At 42.0% G+C, this 16,961-nt stretch overlaps 1 long non-coding RNA gene across 1 annotated transcript; it reads left to right on the forward strand.

Moving 5' to 3' along the window:
- The first annotated feature begins 460 nt into the window (after positions 1 to 460).
- LOC138956082 (uncharacterized) lies at positions 461 to 2,440 on the forward strand. Its single transcript, XR_011452491.1, has 2 exons — positions 461 to 880; positions 1,271 to 2,440. It is a non-coding gene; the product is annotated as an uncharacterized lncRNA (long non-coding RNA).
- Positions 2,441 to 16,961: the final 14,521 nt, after the last annotated feature.

Raw genomic sequence — 16,961 nt, forward strand, 5'->3', positions numbered from 1 at the left:
GCTGGACTGATTGTGTAACCTCTGCGAACGCCAAGAAGAAGAAGAAGACTCTTTCATCTGCCAGCTCCTTCCCTTTTGGGATTGACCGCTCGTTCTCTGGATCTACCTCATTGACTTGCTCACTAACCAGAAAATGTCCTCAGAAACCGTACAAAAACGCGTAATATCCACAGTATTGCGCAAGGACACCTGCATGAACACTCCATCCTTTCACCTGTAAATAAGCCTCTTAAGCTTGCAGCCATTTCGGCATGACTGTGTCATTTATCTTTCCCGGTGCAAATTTTAGGCCAGTCTTTCCACCTCGTTGTCTCCTTTCATTATCGATCCGAAATTGTTGTAATTTTTTTGTTTTACTGCTTTTGAACTGCCTGAAATCGCGGATAATTTTGCGATGACATCCTGTTACCTTGTTTAGTTCACTGGAGTGTTAAACCCCGAATGTAACTGTGACAAATGGATTTGTACATATTTTATTCTAATTAATGTTTAGCATTTTCATTAAATGTGTGCAGCTTTGCTTGTCATATTTTCAATCTGCATAGTGTGGCCTGATTATTGTAAGCTCTGCTTTCATTGGTTACCTCGTTTGGAATTGACCAATGGAGGAGGAGGTTGCTATGGTCTGATTATTGTAAGCTCTGCTTTCATTGGTTACCTCGTTTGGAATTGACCAATGGAAGAGGAGGTTACTAAATTGGAGGAACTTTAGGTATCCATGTTTGTTGTGTGAGTCAGAACATTCTCAATTGTCACCGAAGGAAGGTGTGTCTGTCCAAGTCTACACATCTGTAGAATGCTTCTCAACCAGCACTGAGGCCAACTGTATTTGCCTCATGCATTGACATATCATGGTTGATTTATTGCTGTGATTACAGAGGTATTTATTGATTTGTGTTTGTACAGTAGTCTTGATTGATGAAATGATTTTTGAGAATAATGTTGTGAATTGGATCAGAAGATGTGTGAGCTGTTGTCAGCCATTGTGGAAAAGAATGTTTGTATTTTCCTTTGTAATGTAGTATCTGGTAATTGGGCTGAAATGATATTGTAATAGCATAGGCTAGTTGATGGATGAATGTGGTATTATTGAGTAAGAGTGGAATTAATATTTTATGGGGAAGTTTGACTAAAATTGAGTGGTTGGATTCAACATGGAAACTGAGTGGTTGAAAATTATGGAAAAGGATTCATGGATTCAAATTGGGAAGAAAGGATAAGACGTCAGTGTTCTTCAAGAGACTTATGATGGTATAAACTTTTTATACAGCACCCCGGTTGGAGCCAGGATGTCACTCCGATGCGGGAAGAGAAGAAGAAGAGAACATCCCCTCCTTGTCATCACTGCACTGGAAGGACAGATGCAACGGCAAGGTTGAAACTCAGCGCAGGAGTTCTTGGGCCAGGTGGTAACCCACTCCATGTCTCACCATTACCGTGTATCTTCACTGGCGTGACATGGGCCAAGATTATGTACCCGCTGAACTGTAAGTAGCATGTGCGCTAAGAATCCACGGAGATAAACATTGAGACAACTTCATTGAGGAACAGAATTTCCTCCACTCAACCACTCAACATATTATTATTCCCCAGTGAAATCAACGGACTGTTTGTTGTGTGTGAATTGTCATATAATATTATGTATTTTGAATACAGGTGCAAGGGCAAAGGGAGTTAATCTCAGGCATGAAAATTCTCCGTATTTTCCGTATTTTTCGTATTTTTGAAAAAAATAAACCGTATTTTTTTTATTTTCCGTATTTTTCCTTTTTTTATTTTTTTTTTTTTTTCCCTAGTCATAGTTATAGTATCCATTTTTGGGGCCATGTTTGAATCCAATTTTAAGGCTCAGATAGCCCCAGATTGCACCAAATTGCACCCTTGAAAAAACAAATTTCCGGGGGGCATGCCCCCGGACCCCCCTAGAAGTCTTGGCGCTTCGCGCCTGCGAAACTTAGCGCTACGCGCCAGCGAAACTTGGCGCTACACGCCTTCGAATTTTGTTTTCAGTATTTTTTTTTCTTTTCAGTTTTCATGCCTGTAATCTGTTTACGTCTTTGTACCTAGCTTGAGTGCTGTGTGTGAGCTGTGAGTGAATTGGTAAACAGAGATAGAACATGCACTTTCGATAGAATATTTATTTACACACAGACACTTCTTAATATTTATAACTTCAACAAATTTCAGCAAAACCCCCTCGTAACAGTAACGTGCACGCTGACGCGCTAAATTTGAAATAACTTATCATTCTTCATTCAGTTTCTGACATTCAGGTCAATTGATTTTGAAAACTAAATGGGGAATCGATCAATTGATCAATTTTTTTTCTTGAGATTTTGACTCGACCTAATCCCTGAACGGACCATACTGGACTTACGTCGAACATTCCCGAGTATTGTTTATGCAAGGATTGAATTCAGATTTACAGCCTCGCACTTGATGTTGTTGTTTCCGTCTTCTCTGTTGGTTGCGTGGGTACCGGGTGCGTGAGCCGGTGGGTGGATGTGTTGATCAAATGGATGACTGGGTTTGAAGTCAAAAGAAAACAATTCAGGCGCAAAAAAAAAAAAAAAAAAAAAAAAATGTGCACCTGAGTACGAAAAAAAAAACAAAGGAGGCAACGGAAGAGTAGGCCGGCTATGACGATATAAATACACAGTTTATCGTGCATTAACCTCCCAATGACCGAGCGATATATCATCCAGTATTGAGCGGGTAGACATGTGTGGGTTTGATGTGGAGGTCATACAGTGTATTCATGCCTGCATAGCATCCGCTGTTATGCTTTCCTCGTGGCAAATACATGTTAATGGAATCATTAACCTGCGAGAAATATTAAAGACTCACAATCAGACCAGACGTGGACTTGGGATAAGACCATCCCTCACGTTGGGCGCATACCCAAAATCAACATCGTGACTGCTTCATGTGCAGAGCTGTTTTTGTTTTTTAATGAATTTATATTTCAAAAGCCGTTCCGAACCTGCACAGTAAGCACCCAAGCTGCTAATAGTTGGTGTGTGTTCCAGTCAAGGAATGGCCTTATCCTATGCAAAAGCCTGGTGAACTGAATCGTTTAGGGCTGGGTTGTGCCGCAGTTTAACCTACGCAACATTGTGAGAGCGTTCCGCAAAGATAACGAAGCTACAAGGATAAGAAAACAAGTTTGGTAAGGTACTGGAACGTTTTGATATTAACAAAACAAGACGTTCACGAGTTGATTCGAAACTTTGCCAAAACGACCTCACAAGCGTCATAGCACTAGGGACCACTAACACCCAAACCACCCTTCAACCTTTGACCCGGTGTTTGCAGTGAAGCTAATTTGTTTAAGGTGGTAACTGAACACACCCACACACATGGACTTAGGCTAGTTTGTTTCTTGTCTCGAGAATCCACGGGGTCATACGAGACTGATGCTCTAAGGTAAGGGTATAATAGACGAAGACCGAATCTATGTTAACACGAACAGACATGTGCCAAATAGTACACTGCATAACAAAGTTTCGCGCTGCTAACTGCCTGTTTCCACGCACAGTCGATAACTGTCCGAATATGAAATGTACGTACCATGCCCGTCACGACTGAAATGGTGACGGGGAAGGGGGTGCATGGTGGTGTTTGGACGGGTGCTCATTAGACGCCGCTCGCTTCTTGATCATTAGATTTAATTGTGTCGGCGTGGGTTCGATCCCCACGTTCGGCGAGGGATTCATTTCCCCGAGTCAACTTCGTGCATATTCTTCTCGATGCCCGAACAACCCCGTGTGCACGCATGCGCACGATAAAGAGCCCAAGTTCACAGAGAAAGTCTCAGGGATTGGAGTCATGAATATATGCATGCAGGAAAAAGAAAAAAAATGGTTAGCGCCGTGCTGTATGGCAGCTCGCTTTCCCCAGTGAGAAAGCAGCCTGAATTTTAATGAGGGTAACCTCTCAGGACTATAAGAAATCTTATCCTATCCTTTTCCTTAATTGTCTTTTAACTCGATCCACTGCCTGTCTTGTGTGCTATTGAAAAACGAGACGAGCGCCGACTAGTTCAGTGGTTTGCGCTGTTTTAGCTTTCATTGTTGTATCATTGTTCGATTCTTTGTGTGAGTGTATATTCGTATCGTAGCAGTTAGACGAAACTCCGCATGTATGTAGTGTGGACCATTATTGCGCTGGAGATTCTTGGCAGTGACCAATACATCTTATACGCTCACCCTATACACCGTCTAAAGATTCACCCGAAAATGATCTGCAGTATCCTTTCTATTGGCATGAAGACAATGCTTGCAGATTCAAGTGACTGGGTCCTTCCAAATTTCCTGCGACTAATCTCTTCTGGACGCACGTAGACAAGAGGCGTCTTTTGAGCTGTTCTGTGTTGTAAACTGCCTGTTCTCACGTAACAGTCAACGGATTCGCCCGAAAATGCCCCGCATAACTATGTAAGTTTGACAGGGCCGGCAAAATCCTTTAAAATGAAAACCACGTTGACGCATACTAGGAGTTGTTAACTGTAACAGTCTTTAAGGCAGAGTTGCGTCGTTAACTGCATGTACTCACATTATTGTCCAAAGAATCGTTTGAAAATCACGTGACCTGAATGAATGTGTTCGGCCGGGCCTGTCTTGACACTAAAACCATGTTTACGCACACAGAAAGGTGCTAACGATTCCTGTCTCTAACTTTGTAACTTAAGTTCTTAATTGCTACCAGCTTTACCTACGCTCACTATATATGCACCGTCTAAGGTTTCATTCAAAAAAGACTTGTATTTTATTATTCCATTTTTTTTGTTGTTCAAGCGTGCCCGTGAAACAATTTTGTTGCGCGTTGAAAAACTGTTACCAAGTACATGTATGCAGTCTCTAGTTATAATTTACAGTCTTTGCTGCTAGGTATACCTTCACTCACCCCACAACGAACTGTCCAAGGATTATCCCCCAAAATGGTCTGCAGAAATAAGTTTGGATCGGGTCTGTGAAATCCTTTAGGACTAAAACCATAATGACGGAGGCAGAAACGTGTCAACAATTACACTGGTTAATACCGTTTAATGACCAAATATCGCCTCCAGATAACCCCTAGCCTCTAGTTTGAGTTCCGGCCAGAAATAGTCGTTAACTAAACGGCATTAGGCTCCGCACAGTGTAAAACTGAGCCACATGAGGCAATGTGTCAAACGAACCATAAAATGTGACCCTCCACCACGGAATGAGTCGCATGTCACCTTTGCATGATTTTCATATTTTTACATTTTCCTAAAGTTTTTTATGCTCTATCCAGTGGTGAAAGCCGTTTTAGAAAAGAGCGAAAACTGTTTGAGTTATAAGCCTGTGACTAAGGTGACCCTCACACTGTTACCAGACACTCCCCGGACTTATATTAAGCCTAGCGCAGAACCGCGCGAGGTGACATGCGACTCATTTCGTGGTGGAGGGTCACAAATGGCCATTTGAGAAATAGATTCGCCAGTTATAGGGGGTGTTTCAGGCGAATTTGACGAATCTGAATAATCTGGAGAATCCACTGTACCTTTATCAGGACACAAACGACACGATCTTCTCTAAAACACGACCATTATGGTAACTCATTAAGTCAAATTGAGTGAATATACTTCAGGGCGCTGCTTCTCTCCGGTGTTGAAAACAAAAAGAAGTCGAGCGGCAACTCCTAGCGTTAAGATGACTAGCGCCCTAGTAACAAGCATCACATACACAAACAAGGTAAGTAACTCAGCGGAAGTGACTCAACCAAATTGTCACAAAGAGTGCTCTTCTTTGCATGTCACGTCTACGACGTTTTATTAAGCCTTTAAAACAAATGCTTTTGCAAAGCGTAGGCTGTCCTCCTGCGCGCTAGCATTACTTCTAACGTAGAATCGTTGGCATAACTTTTGAAGCAGTCTGAGGGCCTTTTTGTTTTAGGTATTGTCCCTTTTAAGCGCCGCATTAGCAGGTTCAAAGACACTGAGGAACATTGAAGCTGAAATACCGAGCATCATATTTATATAAAAAGCAGGATCCTATTGAAATTAAAACCACACACACACACACACACACACACACACACACACACACACACACACACACACACACACACACACACACACACACACACACACACACACACACACACACACACACACACACACATATGGAGACACTCAAACACGCAGTGGAGTGCATATCCTTGAAAATATTCTGTTTCAAACCCAGCAATTTATCAGCAGCGAACAGGAACATGATCACAATTTTACTCACATCCACGGTCCGCCCACATCCTGACACCAGCCCGTTTATCTTCGGCAACCTACAAGTTATTGCACTTTGGTCAAACCCTCCAACGCCTGACATCCCCCCGACCCCGTCCCCCTGCAATCATCATCCACACCCGATTGTAAGGGCCTTCTCTTCCCCAGAACTCACCCCCTCAACCACCCACCACCCCAACTCGGCACCAAACGTACCCATCTCTTATGAGCGATTACCACACACACACACACACAAACACACACACACACACACACACAAACACACGCACACACAAACGCATGCACGCACGCGCACGCACGCACACACACACTGTGACACACATACACACATACACACATACACACTAACACTAGCACTAACGCACACACACACACTAACACTAACACTAACACACACAAATACACACGCACGCACATAGCGCAGGTAGAGGGAAAGAGATACATTGACGGATACACAGCCAGCATGCAAGCAGTTTTCAACTCCAGGCAACTTCTCCCCCCCTCCCTCAAAACACCACACACACACACACACACACACACACACACACACACACACACACACACACACACACACACACACACCCCTCATGAGCGATTATCGCCCACAACAGATCTAGACGAATTGTCCAACATCGGGGGTGTCCAAACAGCACTGGTATTGGTGTCTGTGTGCAGAATGGTCATCCTGTAAGCATTGATTTTATCGCTTTTGAATAGTTAAATTATAACGCCCAACTTTTTATTACACGACCACCCTACCCGCCCCTACCCCACCACCCTTAGTGGGGGAGGTATAGGTTTCACCCTGTTTGTTTGTTTGGTTTTTGTTTGTTTGTTTATTTGTTCTTCTGTCCGCACGTACTCTCTCGTGTTCATTGGCTTTTGAGCTACAATTTGGTGTGTAGTTAAGTAGAGGTCGACACGATGTCGTAGCAAAAGTCAAGGTTCCCAGCTTTGCCGGAAAAGGGGATACGCCAATTACGTATACGGTATGCATGAGCTATAGCTGATCCAATCACAGAACGATAATCCTACTGTTTTTGTGAGAATTCTGTGCCTGAATAAATTGCTAGGCGACAAAGCGACCCGAGTTTTGCGATACACAAAACAAGACTTCACAGATCGGCGAGTTCAATTTTAGCAAATCAACAATTAGTGAGCAGACATACAAACGGACAGACGTACAGACTGACGGAAAGACCGAAGAACAGCCTGACGGACAGACTGAAGAACAGACCGACGGACAAACTGACGGACAGACTGACGGACCTGCACGCACGCAAGCACGCAATAACGCAAGAAAGCACGCACGTAAGAACACACGCATACACACCAACACACACACCAACACACACACATTACAACACACACACCAACACACACACACACACACACACACACACACACACACACACACACACCACCACCACCACCACCATCACTGCCACCAGAACTAACCTTATTCTTCGCCGCGACTTTACCTAGACAACTATCAATGGCCTTAATCCTCTTTTGCTGAGCTATATTTTGTGAAGCAATGGCATGCTGGCCATTATTGATTTCCGTATTTACGAGTTATCTCCCATAGATCAGCATCACAGACACTGGTTGAATCTTGTATACGATTGCTTTTACATTGTTAATTCTTTTATTTTAGATTCGCTGAAATGTTGTGTGTGTACATATAGATTGGACCGTATTGAGTTAAAAAAAATAAACATAAAAATCAGTTGATTACATGTTTCACCTACCCACGGTTTTCAGAGCGTTTACTTACGTCTTTGCAGAACGCCGTGTCACAATAACTTTGGCACATTCTTTTGCTGTGAAAACAGTTCGGTTGACAATATCAGAATTCAGAATCAAAAAACAAGAAAGGTAAGTTGTTGCATTGGAACGTTTGTTATTGACAAGACAATACGTTACAGTCACAAATATATCGACCCAACAAGATAAGTTTGTTGTCACTTATTGTTTGTTTGTTCACTTAAAAAGATCTAGGTCAAGCTAAATGTTTGTTTGTATTGTAGTTTTCTAGTTTGCTGGTTGGACGGTTTATTGCTTGGTATCTTGGAAGGTCGGTAGGTGAGCAACGCAGTGGCTACATTTGTTCTGCATGTTAATGGCTGTGTTTGGGGTTGCTACAGAGACAGATTAGAGCCAGCAAAACAGAATATTTGAAGTGAAAGAACGTAGTTTCATCGACGGAAGCAAAGTAAGCATCACTTTCCAACGGCAGCATTTTTTTAAAAATCACAACAGGAGCTGTTTTACCAGCCATTGAAACAGATGACCGCACCTGTGTCTTCTTCATCTTCATCATCTCATTTTCTTCGTCTTTTTTTTTCTTCGTCGTTGCTATCGTTTGTCGTTGTCAATTTCGCGGTAGTAGCAGGCGTTGTGGAGAAAATAAGAAAGAATGGTCAAAAGCGCACCAGTACGACAAACTCAAGGAATACTACATCAAAACCGTTGATATATATATGTTTGTCGTGGTTAACAGGTTTTTTTAATTAAAAAGGTGCTTTAGTTAATTTTGTCGCTATAAAAGTTGTCAAGAAAACAATATGTCTTGAAAGGGCTTGCAACTTTAATCATACCTTCCACGGCGACACTGACTAGAAGCGTTGTGCTCCATTTAATACATTGATTGTATGTGGCATTCTTATAACTGTGTAATTGTTTGAATTGTTTAACCTTTGCCGTGCTTCCTGGGTTCACCTGTACCCAGAGACACACTAAACTCATTGTAACTCTGGAACCATTAAAGGTATCGTTTTGAAATTTTAAGTATCTCTCACACACCTAATTTGCTCTCTGTCTGCAAATTTTTAGTGTGTAAATGACAAAACATTAAAATTAATTGATTATGATAATTTACATAAACACTACCGATGGCGCGGGTTCACACAAACCCATACTTTTAAAGAGTAGTAGTGATTGTAACTATCCCTCTGCCGACGGCGCGGGTTCTGCTACACCCATAATTACCAAAGCGGCGGAACAGTGTCTGTCTGCCTGTTTGTCTCCAAGAGACTGTCTGTCTCTCTGTCTGTCTGTCCGTATCTCTCTGTCTGTATGTCTGTTGTCAGTTGCTCTGTCTGTCTGTCTGTCTATCTGTCTATCTGTCTATCTGTCTATCTGTCTATCCGTCTATCTGACTGTCTGTCTATCTGACTGTCTGTCTCTGTCTCTCTCTCTCTCTCTCTGTCTCTCTCTGTCTCTCTCTGTCTCTCTGTCTCTCTCTGTCTCTCTCTCTCTGTCTCTCTCTCTGTCTCTCTCTCTTAGTCTATCTCTCTGTCTCTCTCTCTTAGTCTCTCCCTGTGTCTCTCTTTCTTAGTCTCTCTCTCTCTCTCTCTTTCTTAGTCTCTCTCTCTCTTTCTTAGTCTCTCTCTCTCTCTTTCTTAGTCTCTCTCTCTCTCTTTCTTAGTCTCTCTCTCTTTCTCTTTCTTAGTCTCTCTCTCTTTATTTGTCTCTCTCTCTCTCTTTCTTAGTCTCTCTCTCTCTCTTTCTTAGTCTCTATCTCTCTCTCTCTTTCTTAGTCTCTCTTTCTTAGTCTCTCTCTCTCTCTCTCTCTCTTTCTTAGTCTCTCTCTCTCTTTCTTAGTCTCTCTCTCTCTTTCTTAGTCTCTCTCTCTCTTTCTTAGTCTCGCTCTCTCTCTCTCTTTCTTAGTCTCTCTCTCTCTCTCTTTCTTAGTCTCTCTCTCTCTTTCTTAGTCTCTCTCTCTCTTTCTTAGTCTCTCTCTCTCTTTCTTAGTCTCTCTCTCTCTCTTTCTTAGTCTCTCTCTCTCTCTTTCTTAGTCTCTCTCTCTCTTTCTTAGTCTCTCTCTCTTTCTTAGTCTCTCGCTCTCTCTCTTTCTTAGCCTCTCTCTCTCTCTCTTAGTCTCTCTCTCTGTCTCTCTTTCTTAGTCTCTCTCTCTCTCTAGCTCTTTCTTAGTCTCTCTCTCTCTTTCTTAGTCTCTCTCTCTCTTTCTTAGTCTCTCTCTCTCTCTCTTTCTTAGTCTCTCTCTCTTTCTTAGTCTCTCTCTCTCTTTCTTAGTCTATCTCTCTCTTTCTTAGTCTCTCTCTCTCTCTCTCTTTCTTAGTCTCTCTCTCTCTCTTTCTTAGTCTCTCTCTCTCTCTCTTTCTTAGTCTCTCTCTCTTTCTTAGTCTCTCTCTCTCTTTCTTAGTCTCTCTCTCTCTCTCTCTCTTTCTTAGTCTCTCTCTCTCTTTCTTAGTCTCTCTCTCTCTTTCTTAGTCTCCCTCTCTCTCTTTCTTAGTCTCTCTCTCTTTCTTAGTCTCTCTCTCTCTCTTTCTTAGTCTCTCTCTTTCTTAGTCTCTCTCTCTCTTTCTTAGTCTCTCTCTCTCTCTCTTTCTTAGTCTCTCTCTCTCTCTTTCTTAGTCTCTCTCTCTCTCTTTCTTAGTCTCTCTCTCTTTCTTAGTCTCTCTCTCTCTCTTTCTTAGTCTCTCTCTCTCTTTCTCTCTCTCTTTCTTAGTCTCTCTCTCTTTCTTAGTCTCTCTCTCTCTCTTTCTTAGTGTCTCTCTCTCTCTTTCTTAGTCTCTCTCTCTCTCTCTCTTTCTTAGTCTCTCAGTCTCTCTCAGTCTCTCTCAGTCTCTCTCAGTCTCTCTCAGTCTCTCCCTCCCCCCAACCAAAGCTCGTCCCCTATCCACCGCCCTCACCCCCCCCCCTTCCTCCCCCACCCACTCAGCCCCCCTGACTCGTCCTGGTAGAACTACATGTTCAAGACGAGGGGGTCATCATAGGATAGAGTTTACAGCCCAGGGCAGCAGCAGATGATTAGCACCTCTTTGTTCCGGCGTTGATCACCCTTTCTCACACTTACACTCTGCCTAATGTGTCTTCCAACGCCCTTCCTTTGGTCTTCTGCCAGCAATGATCAACGTGGGCATACTGTTGTTGTTTTGTGTTCAGAAGACGAAGAAAGTAGGTTGGGATGTTTTAACAAGGGTTTGAGGAGGACGGGTGTGATGGTATGGAAGGCGGAGAGGGACTGTTGGCGGGGAGGGGGTGGGAAGTGGTGGTGCCGGCAACTTTGGGAACATATTTTCCAAAAGTAGAAAAATTAACCCAAAACTCTTTTCAGCTGTTCTTTTGTAGTGTACACATATTCTTTTATGATTTCAAAATACGTTAAGCACAGTTCTTGCAGTTTCATAGGAAGGAACGACACTTTATACACATATGGTTTGAGTGAGTCTTGGTAGTCCCAAACTATTAAAAAAACTACGTCTCCTGCTCTTAGTCGTCGAAGAAGGCATGTAGGGGAACTAACTCAGCAACCACTATACCGGTGCGCTGTCAAGGATCAAGATCTGCGCGGGCCTCTGTATATGATTGTGTGTTGCGTGTATTAATGTCTGTGCGTGCACGTATATGTGTGCTTAGTATGTTTACCTCATAAGTACAGAGGGAAAGTTTAAGAGGGAAGAAATTCAGTTTACAGGCATATAAGTGTGTTGATCAACCCTACAGGGAGATTCGCCATTTGAGGTGATTAAAAGGCGTGACAACTCCACTTTAAACCGCCGCTGTCAACGATGTGAACTGCATGGGTGCAAATTATTAGAGGTCACTCAACTCAGTTACAATAACGATTCGTCCTCAGATAACCCGCTCCCCTTGGGCTTCTGCGTCAGTGTTCCTCCTCCCGCCCCTCCCGCCCTTCCAGCCCCTTCCACCCCTCCCACGCTTCTGCGCGACAATGCTCCCTCCTTCGGACAAAGTACTTTTCACCACATAAACACCCCTTGAATGATCGGCTTGCACCAAGTGTTTACGGCAGAAGTTCTTTTCTTTATTTGGTGTTTAACGTCGTTTTCAACCGTTCAAGGTTATATCGCGACGGGGAAAGGGAGATGGGATAGAGCCACTTGTTAATTGTTTCTTGTTCACAAAAGCACCAATAAAAAAATTGCTCCAGGGGCTTGCAACGTAGTACAATATATGACCTTACTGGGAGAATGCAAGTTTCCAGTACAAAGGACTTAACATTTCTTACATACTGCTTGACTAAAATCTTTACAAACATTGACTATATTCTATACAAGAAACACTTAACAAGGGTCAGTAAAAGGAGAAACAGAATCCGTTAGTCGCCTCTTACGACATGCTGGGGAGCATCGGGTAAATTCTTCCCCCTAACCCGCGGGGGGTCGGCAGAAGTTGCTGACGGAACCTAATCGTTAACCTCTCATCGAGTTTGCAAAACCTTGAAACATAGCAATGCGGACTTCAACAACTTGGTTTTGGAAAGGCAGAAAACAGAAGAAAAAAATCCGCCCCCCCCCCCCCCCCCCACCCTCAAAATATAAAAATAAAGGTTTTGCGCTATTTAAAGCAGCAAGACATTTCGTATGACAACTTATACAATCGCCGCGCGACATCCGACGACGTAAGTAAGCACAAAGCAAAACAGTCTCTAATAGCGACCACACAAGGGACGACCAAACATGATCGTTACAAAGATGTGGCCGCTATGGAAACGTGAATGATATTGAAAAAAAACTTGGCTAATAGGATCCTTCAAAGTAGTTGTGGCCAGGTGGTCGCTTTCAAGAGTTGGTCACAAGGGCAGGTTCGACTGGCGAATAGTAAGACTGTGAGCAACTCTCCTGTCTTGTATTAAAGATTTAATGTGTACAAGATGGATTCTGACAAGTACGTTTCAATGTTCCCGAGTTGTGACAAATGAGGCGACGGACAGGCACACAGACCAGAGATGCAGGTAAAAGTCAGAGAGACTAGCAGACAGATAGGCAGATGGACAGACATACAAGTAGATGGATGGACGGGCGGACTGACCAACCGCAAACAGACAGACAGACAGACAGACAGACAGACAGACACACACACACACACACACACACACACACACACACACACACACACACACACGAACAACGATACACCTCCCCACCCAAACCAATTCCTCCATATACCGCCACCCCCCCTTCCCTCACCCACTTTAAAAAAAACACTGAGAAAACAGTATGTACTCACCAATGCAACAGCTTCAATAAAATAAACAGCTCCTCTCTCACGTCACAACTACAGGCTGTCGGTGTGAACTGAAAATAAAATATAACAAAATGTTCACGTGCTGTGCAACGTGGCGATAAGGAAATCCAAAGTAATCCCATTTAAAGAAAGTCCATCAATCCAAAAAAAATTGAGCTTTTTTCTCAGCATTTCACCATAGAAGAAAGCTCAGGAAATTACAACTCGTATGTCTTCAAATACATTCGATGCTGCACAACCCCCCGCGGGTTAGGGGGAAGAATTTACCCGATGCTCCCCAGCATGTCGTAAGAGGCGACTAACGGATTCTGTTTCTCCTTTGACCCTTGTTGAGTGTTTCTTGTATAGAATATAGTCAATGTTTGTAAAGATTTTAGTCAAGCAGTATGTAAGAAATGTTAAGTCCTTTGTACTGGAAACTTGCATTCTCCCAGTAAGGTCATATATTGTACTACGTTGCAAGCCCCTGGAGCAATTTTTTGATTAGTGCTTTTGTGAACAAGAAACAATTAACAAGTGGCTCTATCCCATCTCCCCCCCCCCCCCCCCCCCCCCGCCCCTTCCCCGTCGCGATATAACCTTCGTGGTTGAAAACGACGTTAAACACCAAATAAACAAAGAAAGAAAGATGCTGCACAGATTAAAACGGAATCAAATTCTATTCATGCAAATAAAACGGTAAAAGCAAAACAGCTTTTTTTTTTAATGCAAGGAGAAGGAAAAGGGTACAACAACAACACAAAACACAAAGAAAAAAAATCAGTTCCTGCAGAATCCAACGAGAAATAGAAAATGTATCTCATTCCAACGCAGGAAACACGAGCATGATGTCGGAAGAACAACAATGTAGATAGAGCCTGACAGGAGAAAGGGAGTGGCAAATGTGAAAATAAGGAATAAAACAATGCTCGTGGGACCAGAATGATTCATATAAAAATAAACAATATGTCTACAATGAACAACAACAGCAGCAGCAACAACAACAACAAAAACAAACAAACAAACAAACAAACAAAAAACAAACAAACAACAACAACAACAATGGTAAACGAGTAATAGAATCAAAACAAGCCACGTGAAGCGATACCAAAACGTTTAGTCAATATGTTGGCCTGAAACTAAAAGATCAACACTAAATAAATTAATTCAATGCAATAAATTCTGAATCTATAACTGAATTTGTTTTTTACAGTTTTTATGAACAAACTTATCATTTTTTATTTAGCCTAAAGCTTTCACGCTGAAATTTATTGCAATCACATAGTTCGGAGTCCAAGGCTGTTTGACCAAACTTTCAATCAAATTGGTTGATATATGAGGTCGTCACAGTGCTGCCTGAACTTTCCTTAAAAGTCGGAGCTGACGTCATCAAAGATATATTTGTCGAAAAATGAAAAATACGTTTGGCGATATTATCTGACAGAAAACATGTAAAGTTTCATAACAAAAACCTGTTCATACTTTTCCGGGAATCGCTCTACACAGACACTTAAAAAAAACATAGACACACACACATACACACACACACACACATACAAACAAACGCACGCACACACGCTTGCACACGACTACATTCCTTCACGAATCCACCCGAGCCAGGAAGGCGACAGAGAGACGCCGATTTTTTTTTTCAGAAGAAAGAAGCCAGTCTCCCTCTTGTAGTCAGTCTGATAGCCTGCAGGCCAGAATGATTTCCCGCTCACCTTGGGGAACGAACGCATTTAAAACACGCAAGAAAGATCGCTTTGTCTTTCCCCATTAAATGCTGTATCTCCGTGGATGTCGTCTTTGTCGATCGTTGCGTGCGAGACAGGGGCGAGGTGGTTTTGGGGTTTGGGGTGACGGTGGAGTAAGGAGGATTGTGGATGGAATGTGTGTGCGTGAGTGCGTGCGTGTGTGTGTGTGTGTATGTGTGTGTGCGTTAGTGAGTATGTGCGTGCGCGGTCGTGTCTGTGTCTTCCCCGTTTTCTACCAGGAAGCAACTCAGTTGTGGCCGCAGTACATCTTTAATACTGCGATGTCAATATCTATATAAACTTTCCCTTCCTTGAATTCAAACAAAGACATGATTCCCCTCACCCCCCCCCCCCCCTCTTACTTCCTCCCTTATCAGCTCTAAGTCTATTCTCCCTCCCCAACCCCAACCCTTTCTCCATATCCGTTGGCTACCCGGGTTATTGATTAGAAATGGATCAACGTGATGTACTGTCGTGTCTAGCTCCCGTAAGGCCAATGTCATGAGTGCAATCCTCTTCTTTTTCTTCTTCTCAGTTCATCTTCTTCTTCGTTTCTATCCCTTTTCTTATACCGGCGCGGTTGGCCTAGTGGTAAGGCGTCCGCCCCGTGATCGGGAGGTCGTGGGTTCGAACCCCGGCCGGGTCATACCTAAGACTTTAAAATTGGCTGCTCCGCCTGGCGTCTGGCATTATGGGGTTAGTGCAAGGACTGGTTGGTCTGGTGTCAGACATGAAGCCTGTGCTTGTCTTGTCTTGTGTGTGGCGCACGTTATATTTTTAAGCAGCACCGCCCTGATATGGCCCTTCGTGGTCGGCTGGGCGTTAAGCAAACAAACAAACAAATCCCTTTTCTTCTCCTGCTTCTGTCTTGCTCTTCCTGGAAAGATTCATGTTTGTGGAGATTAGAAACGAGACTGGAAAACAAGGGACACGGTGACTATACTGTGTACGTACCTGGCCATTGTCTGTTTCCAATAACTACTTTTGTTCATAGCCATCAAAAAACAAGAATGATAGGTTATGGAAACGTCTATTATTATAGCTATTTGTATTTGTGTTTATAGCTATTTGTATTTGTGTTTATAGCTATTTGTATTTGTGTTTATAGCTATTTGTATTTGTGTTTATAGCTATTTGTATTTGTGTTTATAGCTATTTGTATTTGTGTTTATAGCTATTTGTATTTCTGTTTATAGCTATTTGTATTTGTGTTTATAGCTATTTGTATTTCTGTTTATAGCTATTTGTATTTGTGTTTATAGCTATTTGTATTTCTGTTTATAGGTATTTGTGTTTATAGGTATTTGTATTTGTGTTTATAGCTATTTGTATTTGTGTTTATAGCTATTTGTATTTCTGTTTATAGCTATTTGTATTTGTGTTTATAGCTATTTGTATTTGTGTTTATAGCTATTTGTATTTGTGTTTATAGCTATTTGCATTTGTGTTTATAGCTATTTGTATTTGTGTTTATAGCTATTTGCATTTTTGTGTATAGCTATTTGTATTTGTGTGTATAGCTATTTGTATTTGTGTTTATAGCTATTTGTATTTGTGTTTATAGCTATTTGTATTTGTGTTTATAGCTATTTGTATTTGTGTATAGCTATTTGTATTTGTGTTTATAGATATTTGTATTTGTGTTCATAGCTATTTGTATTTGTGTTTACAGCTATTTGCATTTGTGTTTATAGCTATTTGTATTTGTGTTTATAGGTATTTGTATTTGTGTTTATAGATATTTGTATTTGTGTTTATAGCTATTTGTATTTGTGTTTATAGCTATTTGTATTTGTGTTCATAGCTATTTGTATTTGTGTTTATAGCTATTTGTATTTGTGTTTATAGCTATTTGTATTTGTGTTTATAGCTATTTGTATTTGTGTTTATAGCTATTTGTATTTGTGTTCATAGCTATTTGTATTTGTGTTTATAGCTATTTG

The sequence above is a fragment of the Littorina saxatilis genome, linkage group LG2 (genome assembly GCF_037325665.1).
Source record: "Littorina saxatilis isolate snail1 linkage group LG2, US_GU_Lsax_2.0, whole genome shotgun sequence".
Lineage (NCBI taxonomy): Eukaryota > Metazoa > Mollusca > Gastropoda > Littorinimorpha > Littorinidae > Littorina > Littorina saxatilis.